The following is a 17,484-nucleotide window of genomic DNA, read 5'->3' on the forward strand; positions in this document are numbered from 1 at the left end:
TCACTCATAGGTGGGAACTGAACAATGAGATCACTTGGACTCGGGAAGGGGAGCATCACACATCGGGGCCTATCATGGGGAGGGAGGAGAGGGGAGAGATTGCATTGGGAGTTATACCTGATATAAATGACGAATTGATGGGTGCTGACGAGTTGACGGGTGCAGCACACCAACATGGCACAAGTATACATATGTAACAAACCTGCACGTTATGCACATGTACCCTAGAACTTAAAGTATAATAAATAAATAAATAAATAAATAAATAAATAAATAAATAAATAATGTGGTATATATACACCATAGAATATTACACGTCCATAAAAAGAATGAAATCCTATGTTTTGCAGCAACATGGAAAATGGAGCTTGAGACCAATATCCTAAAGAAATAACTCATAAACAGAAAATCAAATACTTCATCTTTTCACTCATAAGACAGAGCTAAAGAATTGGTACACGTGGACACAAATAGGGAAACAATAGACATTGGAGACTCCAAAAGTGGGGAGAAGGGGATGCGGGGAGAGTTGAAAAATTACCTATTTGGGCACAATATGCACTATTCTGGTGATGGGTAAAATAGAAGCCCAAAGCCAACCACTACATTGTCCTATATCCATGTAACAAACTTCCACTCTACCCTCTGAATGTATAACAATATTTTTTTTTTAAGAAAATGATCCCTGTTGGAGATTAATGAATTACAAGGGAGGAGTAACATCAAGCTGTCTATGTCATTTGCAACCCCAGGCTTGGGTCAAACCCTCTTTATCTTTTCCTAATTCCCAAGGACTTTTGCAAGTCTTTTGCACTTTCATTAAATATTCTACTAAAGTCTAGTTCCTTCTTGTATTTGCTTTGCTATGTTTTTGTATTTATTATGTCTTACTTGCCTCTGATTATTCAACAAGTATTTATTGAGAGTCTGCTGAGCCATTATAATAGTCTTTGTAGGATCAAAGACTAAAATGGCATAGCTCCTGCCCTTGAGGAGCTTACAGTTTAGTAATAGCAAAATAAAAAAACCTCGCTTGGAAAATAATGGTGAGACTGAAAATATCTTTTTTTCTATTTTACAGGTGAACAGAAGTTCTTGTTGCCCTATCTTGAAATCTCACTTCCAGATTCATCCTAACTTTCTTCCCTCCTCTCACCTGAAGAATTGTTAGTCCTCTTCCGCATTAAGGTTCATTCTTTCATCACTGGAAAGTAATATACCAAAATGTTAAGATGTAATACTACAAAAATTTTTACTTTCTTCCTTTTAATTTTATATATATTAAGCATATTTTTTTTTACAATGAGTAGAGGCTTTTTAGAAATGTTTAGAGCCTATCCAGTCTAGAGTGTGTCCTGGACTGGCTAACATTCTCTTCATGCCAAATTCAATGTCTAGAAGCAATGCTGAGGGAGCTGCCTCTCTTGGGGGTACATATTTCTGCTCAAGGCCAAATTCATGCTATTCAAGTTCTCCTTGCACTTAAATCATGTCATATTGAGGAAATTGTCCAATTTTCTTAGAACTTGTTCTGCCACTTTCTGACATCTTTCCATTAGGTCATTTTCTTTCACTAGCTCGTATTTGTCCACATGTTTTGTGAGCTTAGCTCATAGCTTTTTATAGCATAGATTGTGTTCATATTATCACTGCTATTTAGGACATAACATATCCTTTTCCCCTTATCTGATCTTTTTTGTTTCTTATTACAGTCCATTGAAAATTCTAAATTGTGGAGATAGTAACCGAATATTTCTAGAGTTGATTATACAGAAATAGCAAAAGTAAATCAATGAAAATATGTAAATTGTGCTTTGAAGCTGAGCAATGTGACATCAGAAGTCCAGTATGAATCTGACCCTTCTCAGGCTAAATTTATACCTGGATTGTTCCCTATGGGTCCTGCAATTTGAAGGTACGATTCTTGTGTCTACTGGCTTACTTTTAGGCGACTTACATGAAGTCGCCTAAAATTCCTAGGTAAGGAAATGTATTCCTGCCCACCTCACAGTCTCAATTATTATTTTTTAATGTGAGAAAGTAACATAATATTTCAAAAATTTTAATTATTGCTCTTGGCTTCCATGTATTTTGTTCTGAAAATCCAACAATTTTGCTCTACGATCTGCTTTATCTCACAATTCATATTGGCAGTCTTTTCTGGAAAAACCTTTGAAGCAGTTGCACCTTTTAAAAGCTGATTTTCTTTTTTAAATTTTGTCATAAATCCATCTTTTTACTCAGAAGAGGAATCATGGAACATTAGTTAGAAGGAACTTTGCAGATCCTCTTGTCCAAACTCCTGAGGAAACTGAAGTCTAAGATGGTACCTGATGGTCAAAAGTAGGGCTGGCTTCTTAGTAGCCTTCCTCCTGTCTGCAGAGCACAGAGCACATATTCAAAACTCTGAAAATCTGCCCCCACACTCTATATTGAACAGAAGGATACAGCTTATTCAATAAAAGGAAAACTAGTTTATCTATTGTCATTTTTAAAGTGAAAATTAAAACATGTATATTTATCATGCACAACATTCTGTTTTGAAATATGCATACATTGGCAGGGCGAGGTGGCTCATGCCTGTAATCCCATCACTTTGGAAGGCTGAGGCGGGTGGATCACCTAAGGTCAGGAGTTCGAGACCAGCCTGACCAACATGGTGAAACCCCATCTCTACTAAAAATACAAAAAATTAGCCAGGCGTGGTGGTGGGTGCCTGTAATCCCTGCTACTTGTGAGGCTGAGGCAGGAGAATCGCTTGAACCCAGGAGGCGGAGGTTTCAGTGAGCTGAGATCGATCATGCCACTGCACTCCAGCCTGGGCAACAAGAGTGAAACTCTGTCTCAAAAGAAAAAAAAAAAGAAAAGAAAAAAGAAATGTGCATATATTTTGGAATGACTAAATCAAGCGAATTAATCTATCATCTTTTTAATAAATAAATTTGTGATAAAGTCATCTGTACATACATATACACTTACACAAATATATGCACACATATATATATATGTATATATAGACTTTTTTTCATAGATTTCTTCAGCCCCAATGCCAATAAAATATCCCACGCCCAATGAGCTAGGAGGAAAAAATAAAAAGCTTGTTGCAAGATTTAGGAACAGCCAAAATTGTTGGATGATAAACAAGAGGAGGAGGGAGTAAACTGAAGAGAAAGTTAATAAAGCAAGCAGACTATGGGATTGAAGGGACCTTGACTTCCAAAACTTTTTCTCTCTTCTCGGAAAATCCTATTAATGCCATAAGTTGCATCAGAACAGCTTATCAAAAAGGAGAGTTAGGCCGGGCACAGTGGCTCACGCCTGTAATCCCAGCAATTTGGGAGGCTGAGATGGGTGGATCACATGAGGTCAGGAGTTCAAGACCAGTCTGGCCAATATGATGAAACCCTGTCTCTACTGAAAATGCAAAAAATTAGCCAGGGGTGGTGGCACGGGCCTGTAGTCCCAGCTACTAGGGAGGCTAAGGCAGGAGAATCGCTTGAGCCCAGGAGGCAGAGGTTGGAGTGAGCCAAGATGGTACCACCGTACTCCAGTCTGGTCAACAGAGCAAGATGCTGTACTCCATAGTCTGGCATGTTAGAAAAAAAAGACCTACATTGCTCATCAGTGCAGGATATGACCCAGCTAAAGCATGCCTTACATACATACATGTTAAGCATGTAACTTGAGTAACACCTCATTGTTCTCTGGGTCTTGATTTTAGGAGAAGGCTCTTTGTGGGGGATTTAGTGAAGTGTGTTAGAGATTGACACCCCCAAAATTCAATGTAAGGGTAAAGGGAAAGTCTTTTAAAAATTGGTTAAAATATTTGGAAACTCAAAATATTTGCTAGCAACAATTCAGTTACCAGAAGACTACAAATTGAGGACTTGGAATCTTTTGCTCATCACCTTGCCTGACTTCAGTCTCATTTCATCTTACAGATTTTACTCTGAACCAATTATGCAGAGATGGAATAAATATTCACAATGCCTTTATTAGTATAGAGTCTTTAAGGTCTCAAAACTCTAACTACTTTTATCAATTGTATCATTGCATTTTTACTTCTTAAATATTGTCTTATACTTCACATCTGCATTAGAGTCTTGAGAAGAAACGCGCAAGTTAAAAGTGTAATAAATAAATGCCAAATAATTTCTAGATGTATATATTTTTTTCTCAGAGTTTGATTCTGCATTTCATTTTCCCAAATCCAAATATTTTTCCATCTTTTCCACATGAATACATCTTAGAAACTTCAAATGCATTATGGCTGAAATTCAATTTACAGTTCTTTTCTGCCCTGCTGCCATATATTCTTCTTTGCCTGTGTTCCCTAACCTAGAAAAGTGTTCCCTATATATTTATTTATGACACAGACCTTAAAAATCATCCCTGAGCTTCCCTTCCTCCTACCCTGGACCTATCAGTTCCATCTTATAGTCCTGCCTGTTCAATTTATAGAACATTTCTTACATCCATCCAAGTCTGCATTGCCTAGTGTTGTCATCTCTCTCCTGTAGTACTGCGGTAACCTCCTAACTGATTTTCTCATGCATTCTTATTTCACCCCTTACTTCCCAGGCTCCTTCTTCAGGCATTGATTAGAGATATCTAGCTGAAATATAAATGTGATGAAGGCATTCACCACTTCAAACCATTCTACAAACTCCTATTGCTCTTATGACAATATTTTAAATATTTCACATGACTTTTTAGTCTCTATATATATTCCCTGCTCTCATTATAAAACTTTCTGTTCTTTAGTTTCCATATCTATAAAATGGGGCTAATAATATTATATACCTTCCAAGATCATTATAAGGATTCAATATTTGTAAAGAATTTAAAGCTCTTCTTGGCAGACAGTAAATACTATATGCATGTTCATTAAATGAATAAATTAATACATCGCATCTTGAGCTATCCTTCCCTTATTTAATTTTCTCTACTGTTTTGACTCTAATTTCAAGCTTAGTCTCCCCTTAGCACCTCTACCCAAGTTTATTTCTCTACTGGGAATTCTTCTCCCGCCTCATCCTTGTTATCTCCACCCATTCTTTCTTTGGCACCCAGTTTAAAAAGGAAAGCTTTTCTTGATGCCTCACTCTCCGGACTAAATTATTTCCCCCAGTATACATTCTTATGGCACCCTTTACTTTTTCTGCAGAGGATTTATCACAATTCTAATTATTCGTGTGATTTCCCGCCTAATGCCTAATGTACCTAGATGGACTAGACACCCCAAGATGCAAGCACTAGGACTGTATTTGTGTTACTTATGTTCTAACCCCAGCAACAAGTACAATATCTAGCATGTGGTAGGTTCCCCCAAAATATTTAGTAAATAAATGAATGAAAGAATAATGACGGATGTCACAACTCTCCACCCATGCACACTATACTGTTCCCTTTGAGTTTCATAGATAACATGGAGAAAAAAGACAATGTAATCTTATCAGTTTATGAAAGACAGGTATACTGAAGTGGAGTTGTAGATACTATGTTGAGTGGCTCTGTACAGTTTGACTATCTGGTTAAAGGTGCCTAAGCATGAATATTGAAACTCAGGGAGTATTATTCTCCCTCAAGTTTTGTCTCAAAAGAGATAGCAAAAGTAATGAATTCCCAGACCAGTGATAAATTTTCTTGCCATAAAGGAGTCCCAATAAGGGCATTTTGCTTATAATGCTCTCTTGTTACCACTTTACAATGAATTGAAAAACGTCCTAAAGAGGCAGGTGCTTCTTTCAGGGTCTCCAACTGACCAAAGCCCCTTTTCCAGATATGGGACCTCAAAATAACCAACAGAAGAAATCATTCCCACGGCACTTAACTGCTAGACAAGTATATGACTAAATTGTTGTCCTATTGATCAGTGAGAAATGTTTACTTTCAACTATTTTAGATTTTAATAACCCTCTGTCTCTAAGGGAAAAGTGCAGTTAAATAACAACCAATGAAGGAGCTAAAAAAAAAACATACTTGTGACCACCCCCTTAAAAAAAAAAAAGCATCTATTCATTTGTGAACTTGCTTGTATGTCCTGAAACATCTCAGCATTGGATTGGGTGATTTATGAAGGGATCAGCTCGACTGTGAGCCAAATGCTCTCCTTGTTGCAAGTCAGGATTATTACCACTTTCACGGCAGCAGGGTGTCTTGACATTATGAGGCAAATTACCTCCTCATGGATACGAAGTGGTACCAGGAAAATGTAATTTACCCTCTTCAGGTTACACACACACAGAGGATAAAGCACTCACCAAGATCAGCAAATTGCTTTTTCTTATCATTATGCAATGCCATCCTGACACTGTGTTCTCTGCCCTGGTCCATCAGAGGGCCGGCTTTTATCGTTCATTTTTATATTCTTCTTTCCTTTCAGTGGGGAGCTAGGAAAAGAACTCAGTGACAAAATGAAGTAGGCTGCTTCTATTGAAAATCAAAGGCCATGACTCAATGGAGTAATACTGGTTCTGTTATTCCTCTGATTTGTGTCCCTAAAACACAGACTGTATCTATACTAAAGAAAAAAGTGCATTTCCAAAGGTGAAGCAGATCAGTAAGATGCAAACACGTTCCAATGGCTGATGTGCAGTCACGAGGAACAGCCTGAAAATAAACATTTTGAATGGCATTTCTTACAACTTGTTTACTAAACTCCACGGCATTAACTTGAGAGTTGAATTTCGCAATGGTTCTGCATCCCCTTGTGAGATCGAGGGGATGATCTTTTCCAGGAGATCTATGAGTTCTTTTCCGTCATGAGGGCATCATGTTATGTCCTCAAAAACTCAGTTTCATAAGTCATCTTTTGTATCTTCCAAGAGTTACTGTGACCGCCCTCCTCACAAATGACTCACTCTCTTTTTATCCACAGAGACAGGTGTGCCACAGATTTGATTGCATCAAAAATAAGCACTCACCAAGGATAGAATGTTTACAGAATTAAAGACAGGAGAAAATATTAGACACATATCAAGATGGGCAGGTATAAAAATACACAAGGGTGTCCTGACCCATAATGGTTTTCATGGAAGAATTAAAAGGCAGTGATTTTTGTGGTTTGTTTTCTTTTCTTTTCTGGGAATGCTGCTATGTTAATTGAAAGAAACAAGACATAGACCAAAAACCTTTATATATACAATTATTACTTTCATAATATTATTTTGCCCATAAACTTTATTTGTTTTAAATAAGGCCTGAGTTTTAGCCATGAAAATTAAGATTTAAAAGTAAAAAATACAAATAAAACTTACAAGTACAACATTTAAAATGTGAAATGTTTCTAAATTCATAACATGGTAAAATAATCCTTTGAAGGAACAGGAAGCTAAGGGAAAAATAATGTGACATTATGCTGTTGTAAGTACATGAGACACAGCACCTTCAATGTAATCTGGAGGGACTGCTCATTTCCCCTTGGATCCCACAGACAAAGAGAAACCCAGAAATAGAAGGGGTCTTAGAGTAATCTTACACAGTTTTGCAACTACAGATTGCACCTCTGCTCTTGTTAGATTCACACAATCTATCTAGTCCTTGCCAAACTCTATCAATGCAATTATTTGGCTAGTGAATTTTAGACTCCTTAAACATAGTACATGTAATATCAGACATGGAAGAGAGAGAGAAAGAGGGAAGGGGGGCAGAGAGAGAGAGAGAGAGAGAGACAGACAAAGAGAGAGAGAGATAACCAAGGCAGAAATGAAAAAAGAGGTGGATTTGAAAGTATGTCCACTCCCTTTCTCCTTGGGAGTCTGACCCACCACATGCTCCATTTCTTTTTGGAAGGTTAAGGTTCCCTCTTCACTTCTAAGCAAGTGTTAATAATATTTGCAAGTCTTTTTTGCATTTCTTTCCTACATTCCTTTTTTTTCATTTCTATTTCAATTTTATTGTATGAAATACATGTTAAAACTGGTATGCATTATACAACCATCATATTTGCATCTCCTTCCCCCAGGAAGACTTGGGTTTTATGTATTTGTTAATTTATTCATTTGCACACTCAAACATTTATAGAGAGAATATTATCTACTGGAAATTGTATTATGTGGTGGGGTTGCACATTGGATAAGATATAGTTGTTTTAGTTTCAACACATATAGTAAGTCTACAGACAGAAAGTTATGTTGTGAACATATAAGTTAGCAAGGAACAAAAAAGGAGAGCACAATTCTATGTTGGCAAAAATATTCTGTGTTGATATAGATGAACAACAAAAGGATAAAAGACTTCTGCTTCTGGTCAAGATGGAGGAATAACGACTGCATTTACCTCTTTGTCTAAAAAAACCGAATGCTTGACAGACTATATAGAACAATGGTCCCAATCATTGAATATCAGGCAGTGAAGGACAGAAACTGGGAAGAAATTAGGTGAGCCCTACAAATTCCTCAGATTAACTGCTTTGAGATAATTTCTAAGATACAACAGAGGGAGGCAGGGACCTAGGCAGAGCCTGGTAGACTCTCGGTGTTGAGAAGTTGGCATAAGAGTCCAGAAATACCAAGGCAGTGGGAATTGGCAAGACAGAGTACTGAGGAGGAGAAGGTTGCACAGAGAACATTAGAGACCTCTGTAGGGTCTTCTTGAGCATTCAGCAGAGTATTAATAAATTTATGTATGTTTGAAAACTACTCAAAGCTGTGGGGAAAAGAAAAATATAACATCCGGCCGGGCGCGGTGGCTCAAGCCTGTAATCCCAGCACTTTGGGAGGCCGAGACGGGCGGATCACGAGGTCAGCAGATCGAGACCATCCTGGCTAACCCTGTGAAACCCCGTCTCTACTAAAAAAAATACAAAAAACTAGCCGGGTGAGGTGGCGGGCGCCTGTAGTCCCAGCTACTCGGGAGGCTGAGGCAGGAGAATGGCGTAAACCCGGGAGGCGGAGCTTGCAGTGAGCTGAGATCCGGCCACTGCACTCCAGCCTGGGCGGCAGAGCGAGACTCCGTCTCAAAAAAAAAAAGAAAAGAAAAAAAAAAAAAAAAAAAAATATAACATCCAAAAGGTTTAGAAGCAACAGTGCTGAGTACTCACACAAGGACAAGAGATAGTGTCTTTTCCTGCCAGCTAGACCGGAAAACCTCATTCATGGAGCACTGGGTAGAGTAAGAGAAGTGTCTCGCCTAGGCAGGGGCATGATTAGTGCTAAATAAATCACTGCTCTGAGCCCACCTAACAAATTTTAAAGGCAAGACCAAAAAAGATCAAACTATTTCCAAGTAAGTTAACTGCACCCAGAGCAAAGCTCAAGAACATTTGTAGTAATACAAAAATATCTAGCGTCTAAAAAGGTAAAATTCACAATGTCAGGTAGCTAATTAAAATTCGCAGGAATGCAAAGAAATTAACAAATACAAATCATAAAGAAAAAAATTCAATCAATCAAAACAACAAGAACTGGCACAGATGTTTAAAGCAGTAGACAAAGACATTAAATAAGTACTTTATGTATTCCACGTGTTTAAGATGCTAAGTAGCAACATGGAAAATATAAAAAATTAAAAACTTACCCTCTAGGAATGAAAACTAGTGTCTGAAATGAAAAATACACCAGATGGGAATAATGGCAGATCAGGCATTGCAGAGGAATAGATTAATGAACTTGAAATAGAAGTAGAAATTATTAAAAATTAAACTCAGAAAGAAAAACAAAAACAAAAAAAGCAGTGATCTATAGAAAACTTCTAGCAGCCTAACATTATGTAATTGCTAGTCTGTGAAGGAGAAGAATGAGGTGAAAAAGTATTCAAGTATATAAGGGCCAAATTTTCCTATAGCTAATGAAAACGATAAGAAGCTTGATGAACCGCAAGAAGACAAAACACAGTGCAAACTACACCAAAGCATAAGATAATGGAACGTCTCAAAAGTAATGATAAAGAGAAAATTTGAAAAGCACCCAGAGATTAATTTTTTAAGACCTCATATATAAAGGAATAAAAATAGAAATAACAGCAAATTTCTTGAGATTTATGCAGGTTTTCTGGTTCTCCATTATTTCTCAATAAAATTGTAAAAAGAATTTGTTAATAAAATAAATAGAAAGATGAGTCATGTCAGTGTTGAAAACTGTTGGGGCTGGATGTTGACAGACCTAGATTTGAATCCTAGCTCCCCTACTTAATAACAGGAAGTTGGGAATTGCCTGAAATATTTTTTCTTAATTATAAAAATGGTAATAATACTAACCCACTTATGAGGTTGACATTGGATTAAATGAGATAATATATGACAAAAGCACTTGTGAATCATAAACCATTATAAAACAAAACACACCATAGATATATTAGTAGATAGATGATAAAGATACACAGATAGATAGATGTATAGTTCATCATTACTCTGGTGACATTACAAATCCTAACCCATTTTAATTAATAATCTTGCCCAAATGTTATTGCTCCTAATAATTTAACAAAAAATAGTTTATCCTTTGAGTGTAACATATTTACAACTTTTATAATCAATAAATCAATTTGTATAAGATTATTATTAACTTTTTTTTGGAAAATAGGGTGAAAATCTATGATTTTCTTCCCAGAAAATCGCAGCTATGCATGTACAAATTTTATTTTTTATTTATTTTCTTTCCAACTTTTATTTTAGGTTCAGGGGGTACATGTGCAGGTTTATTACATGGGTAAATTGTGTGTCACAGGGGTTTGATGTACAGATGATTTTATCACCTAGGTAATCAGCATACTACTGGTAAGTAGTATTTTAATCCTTGCCCTCCTTCCCACCTTCCACCCTCGAACAGGCTACAGTGTCTACTGTTTCCTTTGTTGTGTCTGTGGGTACTCAATGTTTAGCTCCCACTTATAAGTAAGAACATGTGATATTTTGTTTTCTGTTCCAGTTAATTTGTTTAGGATAATGGTTTCCAGCTCCATCCATATTGCTACAAAGGCCATGATCTCATCTTTTATACCTATGTAGTATTCCATGATGTGTATGTATCACATTTTCTTTATCCAGTTAATCGCTGGTGGGCATTTAGGTTGATTCCATATCTTCGCTATTGTGAAAAGTGCTGCAGTGAACATATACCTTCATGTGTTCTTATGGTAGAACAATTTATAATCCTTTGGTTATATACCCAGTAATGGGATTGCTGAGTTGAAATGTAGTTCTATTTTATGTTTTTTGAGAAATTTCCAAACTGCTTTCAACAGTGGCTGAACTAATTTAGATTCCCACCAACAGTATATAACCATTGCCTTTCCTCTGTGACTTAGCCAACATCTGTTGCCTTTTGAAATTTTAACAATAGCCATTCTGACTGGTGTAAGATGGTATCTCATTGTGGTTTTAATTTGCATTTCCCTAATAATCAGTGATATTGAGAACTTTTTCATATGTTTGTTGGCCGTGTGTATGTCTTCTTTTGAGAAGTATCTGTTCATGTCCTTTGCCCATTTTTAATGGGGTTGTTTTCTGCTTGTTCATTTGTTTGAGTTCCTTATAGATCCTGGATGTTAGACTTTTGTCAGATGCATAGTTTGTAAATTTCTCCCATTCTGTACGTTGTCTCTTTACTCTGTTGTAGTTCCTTTGCTGTGCAGAAGCTCTTTATTTTAATTAGGTCCCACTAGTCAATTTCTGGTTTTGTTGCAATTGCTTTTAAAGTATTTGTCCTTTAGTCATTGTCTGAGCTGAGTCCAGAATGGTATTTCCCAGATTTTATCCCAGGGTTTTTATATTTTTACATTTTACATTTTGCTCTTTAATCCATCCTGAGTTGTTTTTCGTATATGGTGAAAGGTAGGGGTCCAGTTTCATTCTTCTGCATATGTTTACCCAGTTATCTCAGCAGCATTTATTGAACAAAGAGTACTTTCCCCATTGCTTGTTTTTGTTGGCTTTGTCAAAGATCAGATGGTTGTAGGTGAGCAGCTTCATTTCTGGGTTCTTTAACCTGTTCCATTGGTCTATGTGTGTGTTTTTGAACCAGTACCATGCTCTTTTTATTACTGTAGCTTTACAGTATAGTTTGAAGTCAGGTAGTGTGATGCCTTCAGGTTTGTTCTTTCTGCTTAGGATTTCTTTGGTTATTCCAGCTCTTTTTTGGTTCCAAATTAATTTTAGAATTTTTTTTTCTAATTCTGTGAAAAATGTCATTGGTAGTTTGATAGAAATAGCATTGAACCTGTAAATTGCTTTCGGCAGTATGGCCATTTTAACAATGTCAGTTCTCCTTATTCATGAGCATGAAATGTTTATCCATTTGTTTGTGTCATCACTGATTTCTTTCAGCAGTGTTTTATAGTTCTCATTGTAGAAGTCTTTCACCACACTAGTTAGCTGTTTTCCTAGATATTTTGTTCTTTTTGTGGCTATTGTGAATGGGATTACATTCATGATTTGGCTCTCAGCTTGGACGTTATTGGTGTATGGAAATGTTACTGAGTTTTGTACATTGATTTTGTATTCTAAAATTTTGCTGAAGTTGTCTATCAGATTTACAAGCCTTTGGGAAGAGACTACGGGGTTTTCTAGGCATAGTATCATATTGTGTCTGAAGAAAGATAGTTTGACTTTTTCTTTTACTATATGGGTGTCTTCTATTTCTTTCTCTCACCTGGCTAGGACTTCCAGTAGTATGCTGAATAGGAGTGGTGAGAGTGAGCATCCTTGTCTTGTTCCAGTTCTCAAGGGGAATGCTTCTAGCTTTGCCTGTTTGTTATGATGTTGACTCTGAGTTTGTAGTAGATGGCTCTTATTATTTTGAGGTATCTACCTTCAATACCTAGTTTGATGAAGATTGTTAGAAGGGATGCTGGATTGTACTGAAAGCCTTTTCTGTATCTATTGAGATAATCATGGGGTTTTTGTTTTTATTTCTGTATATGTGATGAGTCATTTATTGATTTGCATACATTGAACCAGTCTTCCATCCTGGGAATAAAGTCTACTTGATTGTGGCAGATTAGTTTTTTGATGATGTACACATTTTACATACTATTTTGGGGGGGTTTATGGACTCCTTGTAGCCCATCCAATTTAGAGATTTTAATATGGTAATGTAGTGAATTTTTATAATTATATGTTGGCTCAGTATGCATTTTGAATGTAAATTACAATTTCTCACAACAGAATCAAGGTTTACTAACCCTTGACACAGTTTCCAGTTCTCCAGCTCTCCCAGTTCTTCAGTGTGATTGATCCAGATTATATGCCTTATACTAACACCTTCTGGTGACCACATCCCTGTGGACAGATAGATACAACCTACTTGACTTGTCCAACTGACCCTCACACCCCACGTGGGCTGCACAGAGGTGCCACAGTGACCACCTTTCACTCACAGCATGATTCCAAAGAAATCATGCCTACTTGTTGGAAACCCACCAATTAGAACTACCCTCGGGATTCCGGCTTAAATAACACCCTGGAAAGGCCTGGCCCACAGATTTCTCACTCTTTCTCTCTTGCTCTCCATGCACTGGTTGGGTGTGCATATCCCCAGTGACTCCCCACTTGCTGTTAGCCCTGTGAGGCTTGCTACCCTCTTTCCTCTTGGATCTGTAAGTAACACGCTGCTTCTGTTACTTCATGTGTTTTGCTGAGTTGCCTCTTCTGTGTCTCACCTGATGGATGCCCCTGAATCTAACTCTCTTCCCAATCATATCTATCTCAGAGGGTGATTACCTTGGTAGGAATAAACTGAACACAGGTCAGACAGGAGCCACAAGGGCATCTGCCAGTACAAGCAAATTTTCTGTGAGAGGAACCCCTGGTCACAGGTGAGACACTAAGGCATGAGAATACCTACCAGGATAATGAAGCAACATCCATGACTACCTTATCTAGAGCCCCATCAGGGCACAGCTAGAGTTTATTGCCAATCTCATGAGAAAAACTTCAAGATCAAATCTGAGTAAACTATTACAGGTAAGGACCCCAGTTTTAAAACATTGCGTTAGAATTATATCTAAAGACCCAACTTCCTGGCCAATAAAGAAATCTTGCAACATTTCAGCTGGTGGTCTCCCAGCCTCTTCATGGACACCTACAAAGCCAGGAAATCTGGATGATATTTAATAGTTCTAAGAGCTGATAATTCTTAAAAAATGAATGCTCTTAGGAATACTATACTTACCACCATGGAAAACAATTGAGCATAGTGGCTAAGAAGGCAAGCTATGGAATCCAACTGCCTGGTTTCAAATCTTGACCTCTACCCCATGAAACTCTCCTGGTCCCTAAATCACCACCACTGCAGCACACTCTAAAGCCTACAAATAAAGATTACTGAGATCATCTTACATTTTGTTCAGAAAGCATTTGAGGCAGAAAGGATGAAAACAGGCACAGAATTATTGTTTACTAGATGCCAGGGCTTTCAGATTTAAATAATAGTTTCTCCTATACTTATTCACCTTCTCATTCTCCATCAGTGATGTAAAGTTCCTTTCCTCTTCCTCTGAAAACTTGAAGCCAGTCCAGCCAGATGTAGGAGAAGCTGTGTTTCTATTGATCTGAGATGTTCAAGACATTCCTTCAAATGAAAGGATACTACATTCTCTCAGAAAAAGGAGTGCCATGAATCAATATTCTCTATATTCTTAAATTTATAAATACTAAAGGATTGTTTTTCATAAACAAAGGATAAACAACAAATCATAGACCGTGTGTCCAGTGAACACAGGCTCCCATTCTGCCAGGGCATGGGCTGTACCAACAACAAACACTGCAGTCCTGGGGCTCTGCATGACTGTGAGTTTCAGGGACACAGAGACCCAGGTTTGAATCTCTATCTTGAAATTAGGAGTTTAATTTGAAACAATTTATATAATCTTCTCTTCCCATGTAGATTGGGAATAATAATCACAACTATCTTGCTGTGTTTTTATGAGGGTCAATTGAGAATACAAATATAAAAGAGTTATGACAGAGGTAGTTATTATTTATCATGACAACTGCATGGTATCTTTATGGGCATAACATAGACCTACCAAAGACGATTGAAGCTGGCTTTTTTTCCAAAAGACTGTTTTTAATTTAATAACATGAAACAAGTAACATTGAATATTTTATGCAATTGGTTTTGAGGTGACTCCAGGTATAACTTGTCTCCAAAGATGTTGTAGGAAAATTATTTTCAATATTTGATACCAATTCTAAACTAAATATCTCTTTACTATATTATGAAACTATAATAAACATTTCCATGAAAGTTATACAATGCCACCAATATGTTAATTTATGAGACCAGATTAACTGGTTCGTATGCAGATCTTAGACTTGCTTCTCCAGGTTTTTCACTATTTGCAGAGTATCTATGATTGCAAAAGGCATGGCTTTATAGTAAACTAAATATGATTTTGAATTATATTAACAAATTTGACCTTAGAAAAATATAATTGTATTTAGCATTTATCTGTGGGCAAAAAGGGGGTTTTATGTCTGAAACAAAGTTTAAAAATCACTGTTCTAAGTTATAGAAATTGACATTACCTACTCAAAGTCTTACCCCTTAAAATGGGAGTCCTCAACCCCTGGACTGTGGACCAGTACCAGTCCACAGCCTATTAGGAACCAGGTTGCAGAGCACCAGGTGAGTGAGTGATCCTTACTCCTGTCAGATCAGTGGCATCATTAGATTCTCATAGGAGCGCAAACCCAACTGTGAACTGCACATGCAAGTGATCTAGGTTGCACACTCCTTAGGAGAATCTAATGCCTCATGATCTGAGGCAGAACAATTTCATCCTGAAGCCATCTACCCCCATCCACGCCCCCGACCCTTGTTTGTGGGAAAATTGTTTTGACCAAACCAGGTCCCGGTTCCAAAAGGTTGGGGACCACTACCTTAAGGAATGAAGCTGTTATAAATGAAATACATACATAAAAATTGTAAGCCACATATAATGATATTTACAAAGTGGCATTCTTTGGGAGGGTTCTTTAAAACTGAGTAACTGAAGAACTATTAAAAAGAGAAACTTTAGTCTGAGGAAAAAAAATCCAATGATTTAGATGGACGACAGATTAGAATCACGAATGGGAAAACAGTCAAGTTTTATTAAAGGACAGAATTCCCTTCTTCAAAAGAGAGAAAGAAGCAGTTAATTTTCCTGGGTAAGTGGCAGTGAGGTAGCAGGCGGATGGAGATGTAGTGGAGGAGACGGGGGTTGCTCTTACTCTAAAGCAGTTGAAAACGTAAGCAGCCTAATGTCTCACAGATTAGACATTCAACTCCTATTTATGCTGCAAGTGTTGATAACGACGATGACTATTTATGAGTTAATCAATAGAGGGACGCTATGCCTACTAGGAATAAAAACGCCAATGATGGACAGTCACTAGGTAGTGAAATATAGGAGGAAATGTAGGAGAAAAGACAAAGGGGAGAGGGGAAAGGGAAGGGAGAAATAATTGTCTACCAAATGCCTGCCCTTTAGGGGTTTGCCAGGCTTATTTACATGTGGAGCCTTACTAAATCTTCCCAGGAGCAGCTGCTATTGTCACTTCCCATCAATGAGAAAACTGAAGTTGTGAAGTGTTGAACTATGTACATCCATTCCACATATATTTACTGCATGCCAAGTATGTTTCATCAGTGTGCTCATCTCTGAGGACATAAAGATGAAAACAACAAAACGAAATATCCCCCTACTTCAAGAAAACTACTGTCCAAATTGTGACAACCATCAATAAGTGACTTACTCAAAATCGGATAACCAGTAAGTGGAAAAGGATGTGAATGCAGGTTTTTCTAATTGTAGAACTTGTGCTCTTTGTACCATCATACCAGGGAAAAGCAAGGAGCTGCTTCTCCCCACTGTCTTCCTTGACGGTGTCCACACCGAGAGTGTGGGCAGGTCTGCTAGCCTCTTTCTCTATACTTGTTGAGCCCTGGCTTCACAGGCTGTGCCTAGCCACCCATCAAGCTACTAAATACAACAGAAGTAACTGCTTAGAAACCCGCCATAACAAATAATCACACAGGCCAAACAATTGCAACTGTAACATATTTTGAGATATTGGCTTACATGTTATTTTTGTCTCTCTGGATATTCCCTTTTCCCTTTACCATATTTAAGCTTGTGGCTTGCTCTGTGTTTGTTACCTTAGGGAAGGTATGTGCCAGGAAGAAAACAAAAACATCTGTAAGTTTTTGTTTGTCTAAAGAGCAAAGACAGGTAAACATATGGACAGAATATTTTGGAACAGAGTATTGTTTCCCAATCCTCCCTCATTTGTTGACTAGAATGAGACTCCTCTAATCTAGCAGAGGTAGGGAGAGAGAATGGAGCCTGCAGTAGGTTCACCCTCTACTTGTCTTTCTAGCAGCATTACTGGGAGGAGGTAACCCCCTCCCCGCCCCCCGGAAAAAGAGTCACATGGTGCATTTGGATGCATACGAAATAGGAAGCATTTTGTAAGATTACAATTCCCTAATTGTAGAACAAAATGATTGAGATTGAAGCTCCTCATGGACCAGGACAATGAAACAAGGACTGGAGGGT

The sequence above is a fragment of the Rhinopithecus bieti genome, unplaced genomic scaffold (genome assembly GCF_001698545.2).
Source record: "Rhinopithecus bieti isolate Rb0 unplaced genomic scaffold, ASM169854v2 scaffold_14936, whole genome shotgun sequence".
NCBI classification, from domain to species: Eukaryota; Metazoa; Chordata; class Mammalia; order Primates; family Cercopithecidae; genus Rhinopithecus; species Rhinopithecus bieti.